At 45.9% G+C, this 15,567-nt stretch overlaps 1 long non-coding RNA gene across 1 annotated transcript; it reads left to right on the top strand.

The window, feature by feature from the left end:
* Window positions 1–7,050: 7,050 nt before the first annotated feature.
* LOC123739582 (uncharacterized) lies at window positions 7,051–8,017 on the top strand. Its single transcript, XR_006767767.1, has 2 exons — window positions 7,051–7,715; window positions 7,930–8,017. It is a non-coding gene; the product is annotated as an uncharacterized lncRNA (long non-coding RNA).
* The last annotated feature ends 7,550 nt before the right edge of the window (window positions 8,018–15,567 follow it).

Here is a 15,567-nt window from a genome sequence, read left to right as displayed (position 1 = left end):
ACGGCCCACTGTTCGAACCAGGTGAGACGGCCCACTGTTCGGAACCAGGTGAGACGGCCCACTGTTCGAACCAGGTGAGACGGCCCACTGTTCAGAGCCGAGTGAGTCTGGCTACAGTCCAGAACTTCCGCAACAGTGCCTCGTTCAGAACTTCCGCAACAGTGCTTCGGTCCAGAACTTCCGGCAACAGTGCCTCGTCCAGAACTTCCGGCGACAGTGCCTCGTCCAGAACTTCCGGCGACAGTGCCTCGTCCAGAGCTTTCGGCGACAGTGCCCCGGAGAGAGACGGCCCACTGTTCGGAACCAGGTGAGACGGCCCACTGTTCGGAACCAGGTGAGACGGCCCACTGTTCGGAACCAGGTGAGACGGCCCACTGTTCGGAACCAGGTGAGACGGCCCACTGTTCAGAGCCGAGTGAGTCTGGCTACAGTCCAGAACTTCCGGCAACAGTGCCTCGTCCAGAACTTCCGGCAACAGTGCCTCGTCCAGAACTTCCGGCAACAGTGCCTCGTCCAGAACTTCCGGCGACAGTGCCTCGTCCAGAACTTCCGGCGACAGTGCCTCGTCCAGAGCTTTCGCGACAGTGCCCCGGAGAGAGACGGCCCACTGTTCGGAACCAGGTGAGACGGCCCACTGTTCGAAACCAGGTGAGACGGCCCACTGTTCGAACCAGGTGAGACGGCCCACTGTTCGGAACCAGGTGAGACGGCCCACTGTTCGAGCCAGGTGAGACGGCCCACTGTTCAGAGCCAGGTGAGACGGCCCACTGTTCGAGCCAGGTGAGACGGCCCACTGTTCGAACCAGGTGAGACGGCCCACTGTTCAGAGCCGAGTGAGTCTGGCTACAGTCCAGAACTTCCGGCAACAGTGCCTCGTCCAGAACTTCCGGCAACAGTGCCTCGTCCAGAGCTTCCGGCGACAGTGCCCCGGAGAGAGATGGCCCACTGTTCGGAACCAGGTGAGACGGCCCACTGTTCAGAGCCGAGTGAGTCTGACTACAGTCCAGAACCAAGTGAGTCTGTCTACAGTCCAGAGCTCCTAGAGTCTTCCTACAGTCCAGAGCTCCTAGTGTCTTCCTACAGTCCAGAGCTCCTAGAGTCGCCCTACAGTCCCCCTACAGTCCAGAGCTCCTAGAGTCGCCCTACAGTCCAGAGCTCCTAGAGTCGCCCTACAGTCCAGAGCTCCTAGAGTCGCCCTACAGTCCAGAGCTCCTAGAGTCACCCTACAGTCCAGAGCTCCTAGAGTCACCCCTACAGTCCGGGTCGACAGAGAGGGACATCACTGTAGAGACAGTTTATGAGGGGGAGTGAGCCAGGGGTGGAGTGGGGTCTGCGTCCGGCTCCTGAGCCACCTCCTGAGGGGGGGAGTATTGGGGTTGAGGGGGGTGTTGCAGGAGCACCGTTAGGGACGGTGGCCACCCTCCCTTCCCTCCCATGTACTTTTGGGGATTTATTCGTGTTTTGGGGGTTATTTTTTATTATTTTTTTGTGTGTGAGGTGCATCCGGGGTCTCCACCTTTTGGGGGGGTAATGTCACGTTCTGACCAGTATGAGGGTTATTTTGTTAGTGTAGGCTGGTCAGGACGTGGCAGAGGGTATTTGGTTTATGTGGTTCGGGGTGTGTGTATTATGTAGAGGATAGTGGATTTATGTATTCCGGTTTTTTTTTGGTCACTGCTCTGTTAGTCTATGTTCTTTCTAGTTAGTCTGTTTTCTATGTTTAGTTAATTGGGGTGTGGACTCTCAATTGAAGGCAGGTGTTGTCTAGTTGCCTTTGATTGAGAGTCCTATATTTTGGGTGTGTTTGTGTTTGTAATTTGTGGGAGGTTGTCACTTGAATTGCTGTTGTCTGCCTTCAAGTCTGTATTCGTTGTCTATCGTTTTGTTGTGTTTTGTTTGAGTAAGTGTTTTCATTAAAAAAGTGAATTATGAGCACTCAACCCGCTGCGCCTTGGTCCATTCCTGACGACCGTCGTTACAGAACCTCCCACCAAATCCGGACCAAGCAGCGAAGGAAGGAGCAACAGGTGGACTTAGTGGAGCAATGGGAATTTGAGTTGGACCAACGGGAGAAATGGACATGGGAACAGATTATGGCCGGAGAGGGCCCATGGAAGAAATGGAGCGAAAACCGGGAACGCTACAGGGGAACACGACTGGCTATTAAACCGGAGAGGCAGCCCCAATAATTTTTTTTGGGGGGGCACACGGGTAGTTTGGCAGGGCCAGGATTGAGCCGCAAGCCAAATCCCCGTGCTTGTTGGGGACAGCCTAGTATTAGTCAGGTCCCGTGCGTTGGAGTGAGGTGCACGGGCGTTGAGGCCTAGTATTCACAGGCCGGTGTGCGCAGTACCTGCGCCCCGCATTTGTCAGGGGCAAGCGGGCATCCAGCCAGGAAGGGTGGAGCCAGTACTGCGCTCGAGACCGCCAGTGCGCCTTCACGGTCCAATATATCCTGTTCCCGCTCCACGCACTAGCCCTAAGGTGTGTGTTTCCAGGCTGGCATATCCAGTACCAGCACCACGCACCAGGCTTCCAGTGCGTCAGCCCAGTCCAGTACGTCCTGTTCCCGCTCCACGCACTAGCCCTAAGGTGTGTGTTTCCAGGCTGGCATATCCAGTACCAGCACCACGCACCAGGCTTCCAGCACGTCAGCCCAGTCCCGTACATCCTGTTCCCGCTCCACGCACTAGCCCTAAGGTGTGTGTTTCCAGGCTGGCATATCCAGTACCAGCACTACGCACCAGGCTTCCAGTGCGTCAGCCCAGTCCAGTACGTCCTGTTCCCGCTCCACGCCCTAGCCCTAAGGTGTGTGTTTCCAGTATGGTACCTCCATTACCAGCACCACGCACCAGGCTTCAGTGCGTCAGCCCAGTCCAGCACGTCCTGTCCATGTTCCTCGTACTAGCCATGTGGTGCGTGTCCTTAGTCTGGCACGTCCTAAGCCAGCCCCACGCACCAGGCCTTCAGGCAACAGTGACTCGTCCAGAACTTCCGGCAACAGTGCCTCGTCCAGAGCTTTCGGCGACAGTGCCCCGGAGAGAGACGGCCCACTGTTCGAACCAGGTGAGACGGCCCACTGTTCGGAACCAGGTGAGACGGCCCACTGTTCGGAACCAGGTGAGACGGCCCACTGTTCGGAACCAGGTGAGACGGCCCACTGTTCGAACCAGGTGAGACGGCCCACTGTTCAGAGCCGAGTGAGTCTGGCTACAGTCCAGAACTTCCGCAACAGTGCCTCGTCCAGAACTTCCGGCAACAGTGCCTCGTCCAGAACTTCCGGCAACAGTGCCTCGTCCAGAACTTCCGGCAACAGTGCCTCGTCCAGAACTTCCGCCGACAGTGCCTCGTCCAGAGCTTTCGGCGACAGTGCCCCCGGAGAGAGACGGCCCACTGTTCGGAACCAGGTGAGACGGCCCACTGTTCGAAACCAGGTGAGACGGCCCACTGTTCGGAACCAGGTGAGACGGCCCACTGTTCGGAACCAGGTGAGACGGCCCACTGTTCGGAGCCAGGTGAGACGGCCCACTGTTCGGAACCAGGTGAGACGGCCCACTGTTCAGAGCCGAGTGAGTCTGGCTACAGTCCAAAACTTCCGGCAACAGTGCCTCGTCCAGAACTTCCGGCAACAGTGCCTCGTCCAGAGCTTCCGGCGACAGTGCCCCGGAGAGAGATGGCCCACTGTTCGGAACCAGGTGAGACGGCCCACTGTTCAGAGCCGAGTGAGTCTGACTACAGTCCAGAACCAAGTGAGTCTGTCTACAGTCCAGAGCTCCTAGAGTCTTCCTACAGTCCAGAGCTCCTAGAGTCTTCCTACAGTCCAGAGCTCCTAGAGTCGCCCTACAGTCCAGAGCTCCTAGAGTCGCCCTACAGTCCAGAGCTCCTAGAGTCGCCCTACAGTCCAGAGCTCCTAGAGTCACCCTACAGTCCAGAGCTCCTAGAGTCACCCTACAGTCCGGGGTCGACAGAGAGGGACATCACTGTAGAGACAGTTTATGAGGGGAGTGAGCCAGGGGTGGAGTGGGGTCTGCGTCCGGCTCCTGAGCCACCTCCTGAGGGGGGAGTATTGGGGTTGAGGGGGGTGTTGCAGGAGCACCGTTGGGGACGGTGGCCACCCTCCCTTCCCTCCCATGTACTTTTGGGGATTTATTAGTGTTTTGGGGGGTTATTTGTTGTTGGTTTTTTTTTGTGTGTGAGGTGCATCCGGGGTCTCCACCTTTTGGGGGGTAATGTCACGTTCTGACCAGTATGAGGGTTATTTTGTTAGTGTAGGCTGGTCAGGACGTGGCAGAGGGTATTTGGTTTATGTGGTTCGGGGTGTGTGTATTATGTAGAGGATAGTGGATTTATGTATTCCGGTTTTTTTGGTCACTGCTCTGTTAGTCTATGTTCTTTCTAGTTAGTCTGTTTTCTATGTTTAGTTAATTGGGGTGTGGACTCTCAATTGAAGGCAGGTGTTGTCTAGTTGCCTTTGATTGAGAGTCCTATATATTAGGGTGTGTTTGTGTTTGTAATTTGTGGGAGGTTGTCACTTGAATTGCTGTTGTCTGCCTTCAAGTCTGTATTCGTCGTCTATCGTTTTGTTGTGTTTTGTTTGAGTAAGTGTTTTCATTAAAAAAGTTAATTATGAGCACTCAACCCGCTGCGCCTTGGTCCATTCCTGACGACCGTCGTTATACATTGCTCTATTGCAGGAGACACATCTTTTAGAGGGTGAGCTGTTTCTTGCTTTAAATCTAAAGGGGTACTTATTCTACATAAATGCAATCTACCCCTTACAATTGAAAAAAGTGGAAATTATAAACAGGGCTGATTTACTAACATATGTTCCACTCTGTATGTGAGGAAAATAGCATTTGTATCTATTTATGCTCCTATAACAAAGATTTTCTCCCTTCAGATTATACGCTTATTATTGGAGCTGACATGAATGCCATTATTGATTCTAAGCTAGATAAATCTGGATCTTCTCATAGCTCATCACAAGTGATTGCTTCCAATGCACTTAAACAATTTCTTAAAGATCTTAGTCTTAGTAACTGTTGGAAATGTCATCTCACAACTAAGAACTATACATGCTTTTCTGATAGATTTAAGACTTTCTTGAAAATGTACTGTTTTAACATCTACTGATATTACAGGTAACTTGGAATTTATAAAAACATTACTGGCCATTCTATCTGATCATAATCCCATTCTTTGTCAATTAAAAATCTTACCAATGAATACGTGTGCACTGAGATGGAGGTTTAATAATGCTTTACTACACAACTCTGATTTCATCTTTCAGTTTAGATCTTTTTTTTAAATTATTATTTAGAAATAAGTTAACACTCAGTGGAGGACTCAACTATGGTATGGTTAGCTGTAAAAGGTTTCATAAGAGGAAACACTACACATCTTCCCTCTAATTTACAGAAATTAAGACTTTAGAAGATCAGTGAATTGGAAAATCATTGGGAAATGCTGGAAGACTCTTAAAAACAACCTGTTTTTAAGTTGTGGTCACTAGTTGTGTGGTTGTGGTCACTAGTTGTGGTCAATAGTGGCCAGTAGCTTTGATACGTAGGTGTGTGGTTCAGTGGTTGTGGTCAGTAGCTAATTGTGGTCAGTAGTTTTGTGGTTTTAGTCAGCAGTTGTGTGGTTGTGGTCAGTAGTTGTGCTCCGTAATTATGTGGTCAGTAGTTGTGTGGTTGTGTTGCAGGTTCTTTGGGCCCTACAGTGTGGACATGGTCAGTAGTTGTGTTCAGTGGATGTGTTTAGTAGTTGTGCTGTTGTGTGGTTCTGTCACGCCCTGACCAGGTGAACTCGGGTATTTTGGTCAAGGTGTGTCATGTTGGGTATTTTTCCTTGGTTTGTTTTCTATGTTTGCGTTATAGCCTTGTGTTAGCTCTATGTGGGTTATTTCTATGTTGGGTTCTGTCGATTCCCAATCAGAGACAGCTGTCTCTAGTTGTCTCTGATTGGGATCACATTTAAGTTCCTTTTTCCCCCACGCTGTTTGTGGGGTGTTGCCTCTTTGTGTTTGAGCAAGTTAACGTATCGGCCTTGTCTTGGTTTTGTGTACGTGTTTATTTCAGTGTAAAGAATAAACATGTGTTCGCTCCCAGCTGCGTTTTGGTCCGCTTCCTCATCACCCGACGACGATCGTTACAGGTTCAGTCGTGTGGTTGTGGTCAGTAGGTGTGTGGTTGTGGTCAGTAGTTTTGGTATGTAGTGGTGGTCAGTAGTTTTGTGGTTGTTGTCAGTATTTGTGGTTTAGTAGTTGTTGTGGTCAATAGTGGCCAGTAGCTTTGATAAGTAGGTGTGTGGTTTAGTAGTTGAGTGGTTGTGGTCAGTAGCTAATTGTTGTCAGTAGTTTTGTTGTTTTAGTCAGCAGTTGTGTGGTTGTGGTCAGCAGTGGTGGTCAGTAGTTTTGTGGTTGTAGTCAGTATTCCAGGTTTAGTAGTTGTGGTCAGTAGTTGTGTGGTTGTGGTCAGTAGTTGTGTGGTTGTGTTCAGTATTTGAGGTTTAGTAGTTGTGGTCAGTAATTGTGTGGTTGTTGTCAGTAGTTGTGGTCATTACTTTTGGTAAGTCAAAACGTATTTGCTAATTTTATGACAAAGCAAAGAGAACTTAAAAATGTGATGTACTTTGGAATGTGCAGCTGTTTTTGGTAAGTAATGAATCTTCTAGTTTCTGACATGACTTATTGCATCTTTAATGAAAGCAGTTGGTGGGTTACTGAAACAGCTCTACTTATTGATTGGTAGAAGCTATTTCTGTTCTGATTTCAGATTTGAAAAGCAGACAAGTAGAGGAGCATTTCATACACTAAGTTTTTTGTCAGAATTTTTGGGGAGTGGTCAAAATGGCAGTTTGGAAAAGTTGAGAAAAAATGTGTCAATGCAGTTACTAAAACAGCTGTATTGTTGGATTGGTAACATCTTTTTTTGTTCCGACGACAGATTTGAATAACAGAAGTAGACGAAGATGTCCTAACCTCTATATTTTTGTTTAACTTGTTGGGAAAGTGGCCAAAATGCCAGTTGTTTATAAAAGTTAGATGAAAATGTCTTTGACATTACTTCTGATTTCAGATTTGAAAAGCAGAGAAGTAGAGGAAGATTTTATATGTTCTAACCTTTTGTCTAAGAAGTAGTTGGCAAAGTGGTCAAAGTAGCTGATTTGTGTTAAAATTTGCAATCATTGCATTTACAGTGAATGGAATGTTGAAAGTGATGTCACAATGGGGCCTTTAGAATGAAAGTGGATGGAGGACAAAAAGTGTAATAGTTTAAAAAGTAAAAAGATATCTAAAAATGTTCTACAAGCACACTATTCCAGACCGATCTGCATGTTTTGACATTTGAATGACGTTTCTAGCTTAAACAGTGTAGGAGGAATCGCGTTCCAAAGAAAAATAAGAAGTATGTCGAAGATTTAAAATGGGGGTCTTGCGTCACAAACCCCACTAATAATACAGTGTAACTACAGTATAATAAGTCAGAAGTTTGTCAAAGATTTAAAGTTGGCACTTTTGCTTTCGCAAGCCCCATTTAATTAATGAATATAAGACATCACAAGAAATACAGTTAACTTATATGCAACTTATATGCAACGTACAGTATATCACAGGACATACTTAACAAGACATAACTCTAACTCCTGTCTTTTTTTTGTTGCAGAGCCCAATGAAGAGGTTTCATCTTCACTGTGAATGGGGCTTACAGAAGGTGTTTATTTTTTATAACATAGATATAAAATACTTATGGTATACGACTCCTCAGGATGTCACACTCTCCTATATGTAAGCATTTCACTGTTGGTCTACACCTGTTATTTACAAAGCTTATGACAAATACATTTGATTTGATGCTTGTTCCCGCATAATGTCATTTGTAATTGTATGATTCATACATTTCATATTCATGTCATATTTCGTTTCAGGTTCAGCACAACGTTTGTGGCATAATCTTCTAAAAACATGTACATTTTCGAAAATGTAATTTTGTCAATAAAATCTTGGTTCACTTTTTGTGCAGAATTCCATTTAAGTTGGGGGGATAAAACAGTTCTTTCTTCCTTTACGCTGACATTGTACTGTGTTGTTCATTGTTTTTGCATGGGGACAAAATGTGTGAGCCTGATGCATTTCAAAAATAGACGTGGTTCTCTTTCTCTTGCTTTCACCTCAACCACAGTTGAAACAAGGGAAGTGCATTTCACATGCCTTCACATTGCACATTTCACACACTTCTGCCTTGATCTCAGTGTTAATACTTAAGTAGTAACTTTTTCATTATTTATAATTATATTACATGTGTTCTGTGCAATGTCAATGCATAAGCTATATCATTAGGTTGGCGCTTGTGTAGCCAAAGCCACATTTAACATATTAATTTAGTTTACTTTGGTTGCTCTTATAGATTTGGACTCTTATACAGAAAAGGAACAAGGTTATTGTCTTTTTATAGTCAAGCCGACATGGGTCAGTGAAAGAATGTTCCAATTGCCAGATGATTAAGAATCCATGTGGTATAGCACTGTCTGCAACTAATCTTGATATAAAGTAATAGATTTAGACACAGTTTTAAAATATGAATATAGCCTACATTACAGCCGTACACTATCGATCCTATTCAATCACGCTTCCCTCAATGATGCGCATGCAATGTGCCAAAATTAGTAATGCGTTCAGTTATCCTCTTCCTCATATGGATGTATACTGGACATCTCAGCCTCAAGAACAGCATTTCTATGAGCTATTACCAAAATGCCAATTTTTAAATTTGCTCACGTTTAGACCGCTCATCAGAAAAGTTATTTGTAGGACAATTAATAGGCCTATTTTACAACTGACTAATGGGATTTTATGTTGTCTCTGTGTTTGATAAAATAATAAATACCAAGAACTAGCTTACCTCAGGTTCCAGTTTGTTGCAGGCCTACTCTGAACTGAAGTTTATCATCTTATCGAAGAAGCCACTGAAACACCAAAAGATGGACTCACCAGCAGGCCCACTTTCTCATGCTGGGAGGACTTTCTGGACAGTTTGGGTGAGTTTATGCACTGAAATTATTTACTGAAGGACACCGTTTCTATAGCCTACAGAGAATGATATATTATGCACAGTTGTCCGTGGTACTAGCTTTTGTTACTATTACTGGGTCGTTCCACCAATTCTGTGCCTTTTGAGAAGTCTAACTTGGACCAAAAAGGTTTCACCTAATTTTAACATTCTGTCATAAAGAGCACATGTTCAACTTAATGAAAAACATGTTTCCCATCTCAAAATGTTAAATAAAAACATACAAGTAAGTGTCTATTAACTAGAGTCGATTGACAGACCGGTCGTCAATCTAAGTCACATTATTAAAAAAATACCCATCAAAATCTGTCCGTTTTTTTTGTTGTTGCATTGGATGCATCTAAATCCACCGCATCCGCCGATGTTGCACTTACGCATCTGAGGAAACCAGGCACCATCCTTACGGTGAAGCATGGTGGTGGCAGCATCATGCTGTGGGGATGTTTTTCAGCGGCAGGGACTTGCAGACTAGTCAGGATCAAGGGAAAGATGAACGGAGCAAAGTACAGAGAGATTCTTGATGAAAACTGGCTCCAGAGCGCTCAGGATATCAGACTGGGGTGAAGGTTCACCTTCCAACAGGACAATGACCCTAAGTACACAGCCAAGACAATGCAGGAGTGGCTTCGGGACAAGTCTCTGAATGTCCTTGAGTAGCCCAGCCAGAGCCCGGACTTGAACCCGATCGAACATCTCTGAGAGACCTGAAAATAGCTGTTCAGCCAACCTCCCCATCCAACATGACAGAGCTTGAGAGGATCTGCAGAGAACAATGGGAGAAACTCCCCAAATACAGGTGTGCCAAGCTATGAAGCTGTAATCGCTGCCAAGGTGCTTCAACAAAGTACTGATTAAAGGGTCTGAATGCTTGTGTGAATGTGAAATATAAATGAGCAAAAATTTCCAAAAACATGTTTTTGCTTTGTCATTATAAGGAATTGTGTATAGATTGATGAGGGAAAAAACGACAATCCATTTTAGAATAAGGCTGTAATGTAACAAAATGTAGAAAAAGTCAAGGGGTCTGAATACTTTCCGAATGACTTTTTCAGACCCCTTGACTTTTTCCACATGTTATGTTACAGCCTTATTTTAAAATTGATTAAATAAAAACAAATCCTCCAAAATCTACACATAATACCCCATAATGACAAAGCGAAAACAGAAACCTTATGGACATAAGTATTCAGACCCTTCACTATGAGACTCGAAATTGAGCTCAGGTGCATCCTGTTTCCATTGATCATCCTTGAGTGTTTCTACAACTTGATTGGAGTCGACCTGTAGTAAATTCAATTGATTGGACATGATTTGGAAAGGCACACCCTTGTCTATATAAGGCCCCACAGTTGACAGTGCATGTCAGAGCAAAAACCACTCCATGAGGTCGAAGGAATTGTCTGTAGAGCTCTGATACTTTTTATTTTTTATTTTATTTTACCTTTATTTAACTGGGTAGGCCAGTTGAGAACAAGTTCTCATTTACAACTGCGACCTGGCCAATATAAAACAAAGCAGTGCGACACAAACAACAACACAGAGTTACACATGGAAAAAACAAACGTACAGCCAATACCACAATAGAAAAAATCTATATACATTGTGTGCAAATGAGGTAAGACTAGGGAGGTAAGGCAATAAATAGGCCATAGTGGCGAAATACTGGGGTGCAAAGGAGAAGAAAAAAAATAACAAAATGGGGATGAGGTAGTTGGATGGGATATTTACAGATGGGCTATGGACAGGTGCAATGATCTGTGAGCTGCTCTGACAGCTGATGCTTAAAGTTAGCAAGGGAGATATGAGTCTCCAGCTTCAGTGATTTTTGCAATTCGTTCCAGTCATTGGCAGCAGAGAACTGGAAGGAATGGCGGCAAAAGGAGGAATAGGCTTTGGGGGTGACCAGTGAAATATACCTGCTGGAGCATGTGCTACGGGTGGGTGCTGCTATGGTGACCAGTGAGCTGAGATAAGGTGGGGCTTTACCGAGCAAAGACTTATAGATGACCTGGAGCCAGTGGGTTTGGCGACGAATATGAAGCGAGGGCCAGCCAACGAGAACATACATGTCGCAGTGGTGGGCAGTATATGGTCCTTGGTGACAGAACGGATGCCACTGTGATAGACTGCATCCAATTTGCTGAGTAGAGTGTTGGAGGCTATTTTGTAAATGACATCGCCGAAGTCAAGGATCGGTAGGATAGTCAGTTTTACGAGGGTATGTTTGGCAGCATGAGTGAAGGATGCTTTGTTGCAAAATAGAAAGCCGATTCTAGATTTCATTTTGGATTGGAGATGCTTAATGTGAGTCTGGAAGGAGAGTTTACAGTCTAACCAGACACCTAGGTATTTGTAGTTGTCCACATGTTCTAAGTCAGAACCGTCTGGAGTAGTGATGCTGGACGGGTGGGCAGGTGCGGGCAACAATCTGTTGAAGAGCATGCATTTAGTTTTATTTGCATTTAAGAGCAGTTGGAGGCCACAGAAGGAGAGTTGTATGGCATTGAAGCTCGTCTGGAGGTTAGTTAACACAGTGTCCAAAGAAGGGCCAGAAGTATACAGAATGGTGTCGTCTGCATTGAGGGGTGGATCAGAGAATCACCAGCAGCAACTGCGACATCATTGTTGTATTCAGAGAAAAGAGTCAGCCCGAGAATTGAACCCTGTGGCACCCCATAGAGAATGCCAGAGATCGGTACAACAGGCCCTCCGATTTGACACACTGAACTCTGTCTGAGAAGTAGTTGGTGAACCAGGTGAGGCAGTCATTTCAGAAACCAAGACTGTTGAGTCTGCCGATAAGAATGTGGTTATTGACAGACTCGAAAGCCTTGGCCAGGTCGATGAATACGGCTGCACAGTATTGTCTTTTATCGATGGTGGTTATGATGTCGTTTAGGACCTTGAGCGTGGCTGAAATGCACCCATGACCAGCTCTGAAACCAGATTGAATAGAAGAGAAGGTACGGTGGGATTCTAAATGGTTGGTGATCTGTTTGTTAACTTGGCTTTCGAAGACCTTAGAAAGGCAGGGTAGGTTAGATATAGGTTTGTAACATTTTGGTTCTAGAGTGTCTCCCCCTTTGAAGAACGGGATGACCGCGGCAGCTTTCCAATCTTCAGGGATCTCAGACGATACGAAAGAGAGGTTGAACAGGCTAGTAATAGGGGTCGCAACATTTGCGGCGGATAATTTTAGAAAGAGAGGGTCCTGGTTGTCTAGCCCAGCTGATTTGTAGGGGTCCAGATTGTTCAGCTCTTTCAGAACATCAGCTATCTGGATTTGGGTGAAGGAGAAATGGGGAGGTTTTGACAAGTTGCTGTGGGGGGTGCAGGGCTGTTGACCGGGGTAGGGGGTAGCCAGGTGGAATGCATGGCCAGCCGTAGAAAAATGCTTATTGAAATTCTCAATTATAGTGGATTTATCGGTGGTGACAGTGGTTCCTAGCATCGGTGCAGTGGGTAGCTGGGAGGAGATGCTCTTATTCTCCATGGACTTTACAGTGTCCCAGAACTTTTTGGAGTTTGTGCTACAGGATGCAAATTTCTGTTTGAAAAAGCTAGCCTTTGCTTTCCTAACTGCCGGTGTATATTGGTTCCTAACTTCCCTGGAAAGTTGCATATCGTGGGGGCTATTCGGTGCTAATGCAGTACGCCACGGGATGTTTTTGTGCTGGTCAAGGGCAGTTATTTCTGGAGTGAGCCAAGGGCTATATCTGTTCCTGGTTAAAAAGAAATTCAGTGGGGCATGCTTATTTAAGATGGTGAGGAAAGCACTTTTAAAGAATCACCAGGCATCCTCTACTGACGGAATGAGGTCAATATCCTTCCAGGATACCCGGGCCAGGTCGATTAGAAAGACCTGCTCGCTGAAGTTTTTTAGGGAGCGTTTGACAGTGATGGGGGTGGTCGTTTGACCGCAGACCCGTTACTGACGCAGGCAATGAGGCAGAGATCACTGAGATCCTGGTTGAAAGCAGCAGAGGTGTATTTAGAGGGCAGGTTGGTCAGGATGATATCTATGAGGGTGCCTGTATTTACAGATTTGGGGTTGTACCTGGTAGGTTCATTGATCATTTGTGTGAGATTGAAGGCATCTAGCTAAGATTGTAGGACGAGACGGGGTGTTAAGCATGTCCCAGTTATGGGTCACCTAACAGTATGAGCTCTGAATACAGAAGGGGGCAATCAATTCACATATGGTGTCCAGGGCACAGCTGGGGGGCAGAAGGTGGTCTATAACAAGCAGCAACGGTGAGAGACTTGTTTCTGGAGAGGTGGATTTTTAGAAGTAGAAGCTCTAATTGTTTGGACACAGACCTGGATAGTATGACAGATCTCTGCAGGCTATCTCTGTAGTAGATTGCAACTCCGCCCCCTTTGGCAGTTCTATCTTGTCGGGAAATGTTATAGTTAGGGATGGAAATTTCATGATTTTTGGTGGCCTTCTGAAGCCAGGATTCAGACACGGCTAGGACATCCGGGTTGGCAGAGTGTGCTAAAGCAGTGAGTAAAACAAACTTTGGGAGGAGGCTTCTAATGTTAACATGCATGAAACCAAGGCTTTTACGGTTACAGAAGTCAACAAATGAGGGTACGGCTAAAGGCTATAAGAACTGGTTGTCTAGTGCGTTCGAACAGAGTAAAACTAACAGGTTTCTGGGCGCGGAAGAATAGATTCAAGGCATAATGTACAGACAAGGGTATGGTAGGATGTGAATACAGTGGAGGTGGGAGGTGAAACAGAAGGGCTCGCTAAGGCATATTGAGCAGGGCTGGAGGCTCTACAGTGAAATAAGACAATAATCATTAACCAAAACAGCAATGGACAAGCGATATTGACATTAGGGAGAGGCGTAGCCGAGTGATCATAGGGACCGCTGGGAAGCATAGGGGGACGTCGCGACGGAAAAAGTCTGTTGTAACCCTCTCGGACGGTTAATTCAGCAGACCAGACGTGTTTGATTGGCAGGGCTCTGTGTAGGCGGTAAAAGGGTCCAGGCCAATTGGCAAAATAGGTATTGTAGCCCAAGGGTGGCTGATGGACCTCTTCAGCTAGCCGGGAGATGGGCCTAGCACGAGGCTAGCTCCAGGCTCACTGGTGCTTGCTTCGGGACAGAGACGTTAGCTAGGGGGGTAGCCACTCAGATAGCAGGTAGCTAGCTGCGATGATCCAGGTGAAAAGGTTCAGGGCTTACGGTAAGAAACCGGAGATGTGGAGAAAAAGCAGTCCGGTATGCTCTGGGTTGAATCGCGCTGGGCATACTGGCAGGAGTTGACCAGGCTAAGGTTAGTTGATGACCGCTAGCAGTGGCTAACTGACTACTAGCTAGTAGCTAGTTAGCTGGCTAGCTTCTGTTGGGAGTTCTGGTTCTAAAGTATAAAAATTGCAGATCCATACCGCATTGGGTGAGGCGGGTTGCAGGAGAACATTTTGAAACTGAGGTTAAAAAATATAAAAAATATATGTGAAATATATACTGAAGGAAAAAAGATATATACACAGGACACGACAAGACAAAGACGTCTGAACTGAGACAGGATTGTGTCAACATTTCTGCAGCATTGAAAGTCCCCAAGAACACAGCTGCCTCTCATTCTTACAGGGCATTCAAAAAGTATTCAGACCCCTTGACTTTTTTCCAGATTTTGTTATTTTACAGCCTTGTTCTTAAATGGATTAAAGTGTTTTTTCCCTCATCAATCTACAAGCAATAGCTCATAATGACAAAGCAAAAACATTTTTGCAAATTTATATACATTTATATAAAAAAACTGAAATATCACATTTACATAGGTATTCAGGCCCTTTAGTCAGTACTTTGTTGAAGCACCTTTGGCAGTGATTACAGCCTTGAGTCTTCTTGGGTATGACCCTACAATCTTCTCTGCAGATCTTCTCTGCAGATTCTCTCAAGCTCTGTCAAATTGTATGGGGAGTGTCGCTGCCAGCTATTTTACGGTCTCTCCAGAGATGTTCGATCGGGTTCAAGTCCGGGCTCTGGCTGGGTCACTCGAGGACATTCAGAGACTTGCCCCGAAGCCACTCCTGCGTTATCTTGGCTGTGGTGCTTAGGGTGGCTTTCCTGTTGGAAAGTGAACCTTCGCCCCTGTCTGAGGTCCTGAGCGCTCTGGAGCAGGTTTTCATGAAGGATCTCTCTCTCCAGTCCCTGCCACTGAAAAACATCCCCACAACATGATGCTGCCACCAACATGCTTCACCATAAGGATGGTGCCAGGTTTCCTCTAGACGTGACGCTTGGCATTCAGACAAAAGAGTTCAATCTTGGTTTATCAGAACAGAGAATCTTATTTCTCATGGTCTGACACTTTTAGGTGCCTTTTGACAAACTCCAAGCGGGCTGTCATGTGCCTTTTACTGAGGAGTGACTTCCGTCTGGCCACTCTAACCATAAAGGCTTGATTGAGGTGCTGCAGAGATGGTTGTCCTGTGATAGGTCTCACAAGCTCACAGTACAGGACTGTAGAGTGCTGA

This window comes from Salmo salar, unplaced genomic scaffold (genome assembly GCF_905237065.1).
Source record: "Salmo salar unplaced genomic scaffold, Ssal_v3.1, whole genome shotgun sequence".
Taxonomy (NCBI): domain Eukaryota; kingdom Metazoa; phylum Chordata; class Actinopteri; order Salmoniformes; family Salmonidae; genus Salmo; species Salmo salar.
Note: the sequence above shows the minus strand (reverse complement) of the source record. Positions and strands in the feature narration are given on the sequence as shown.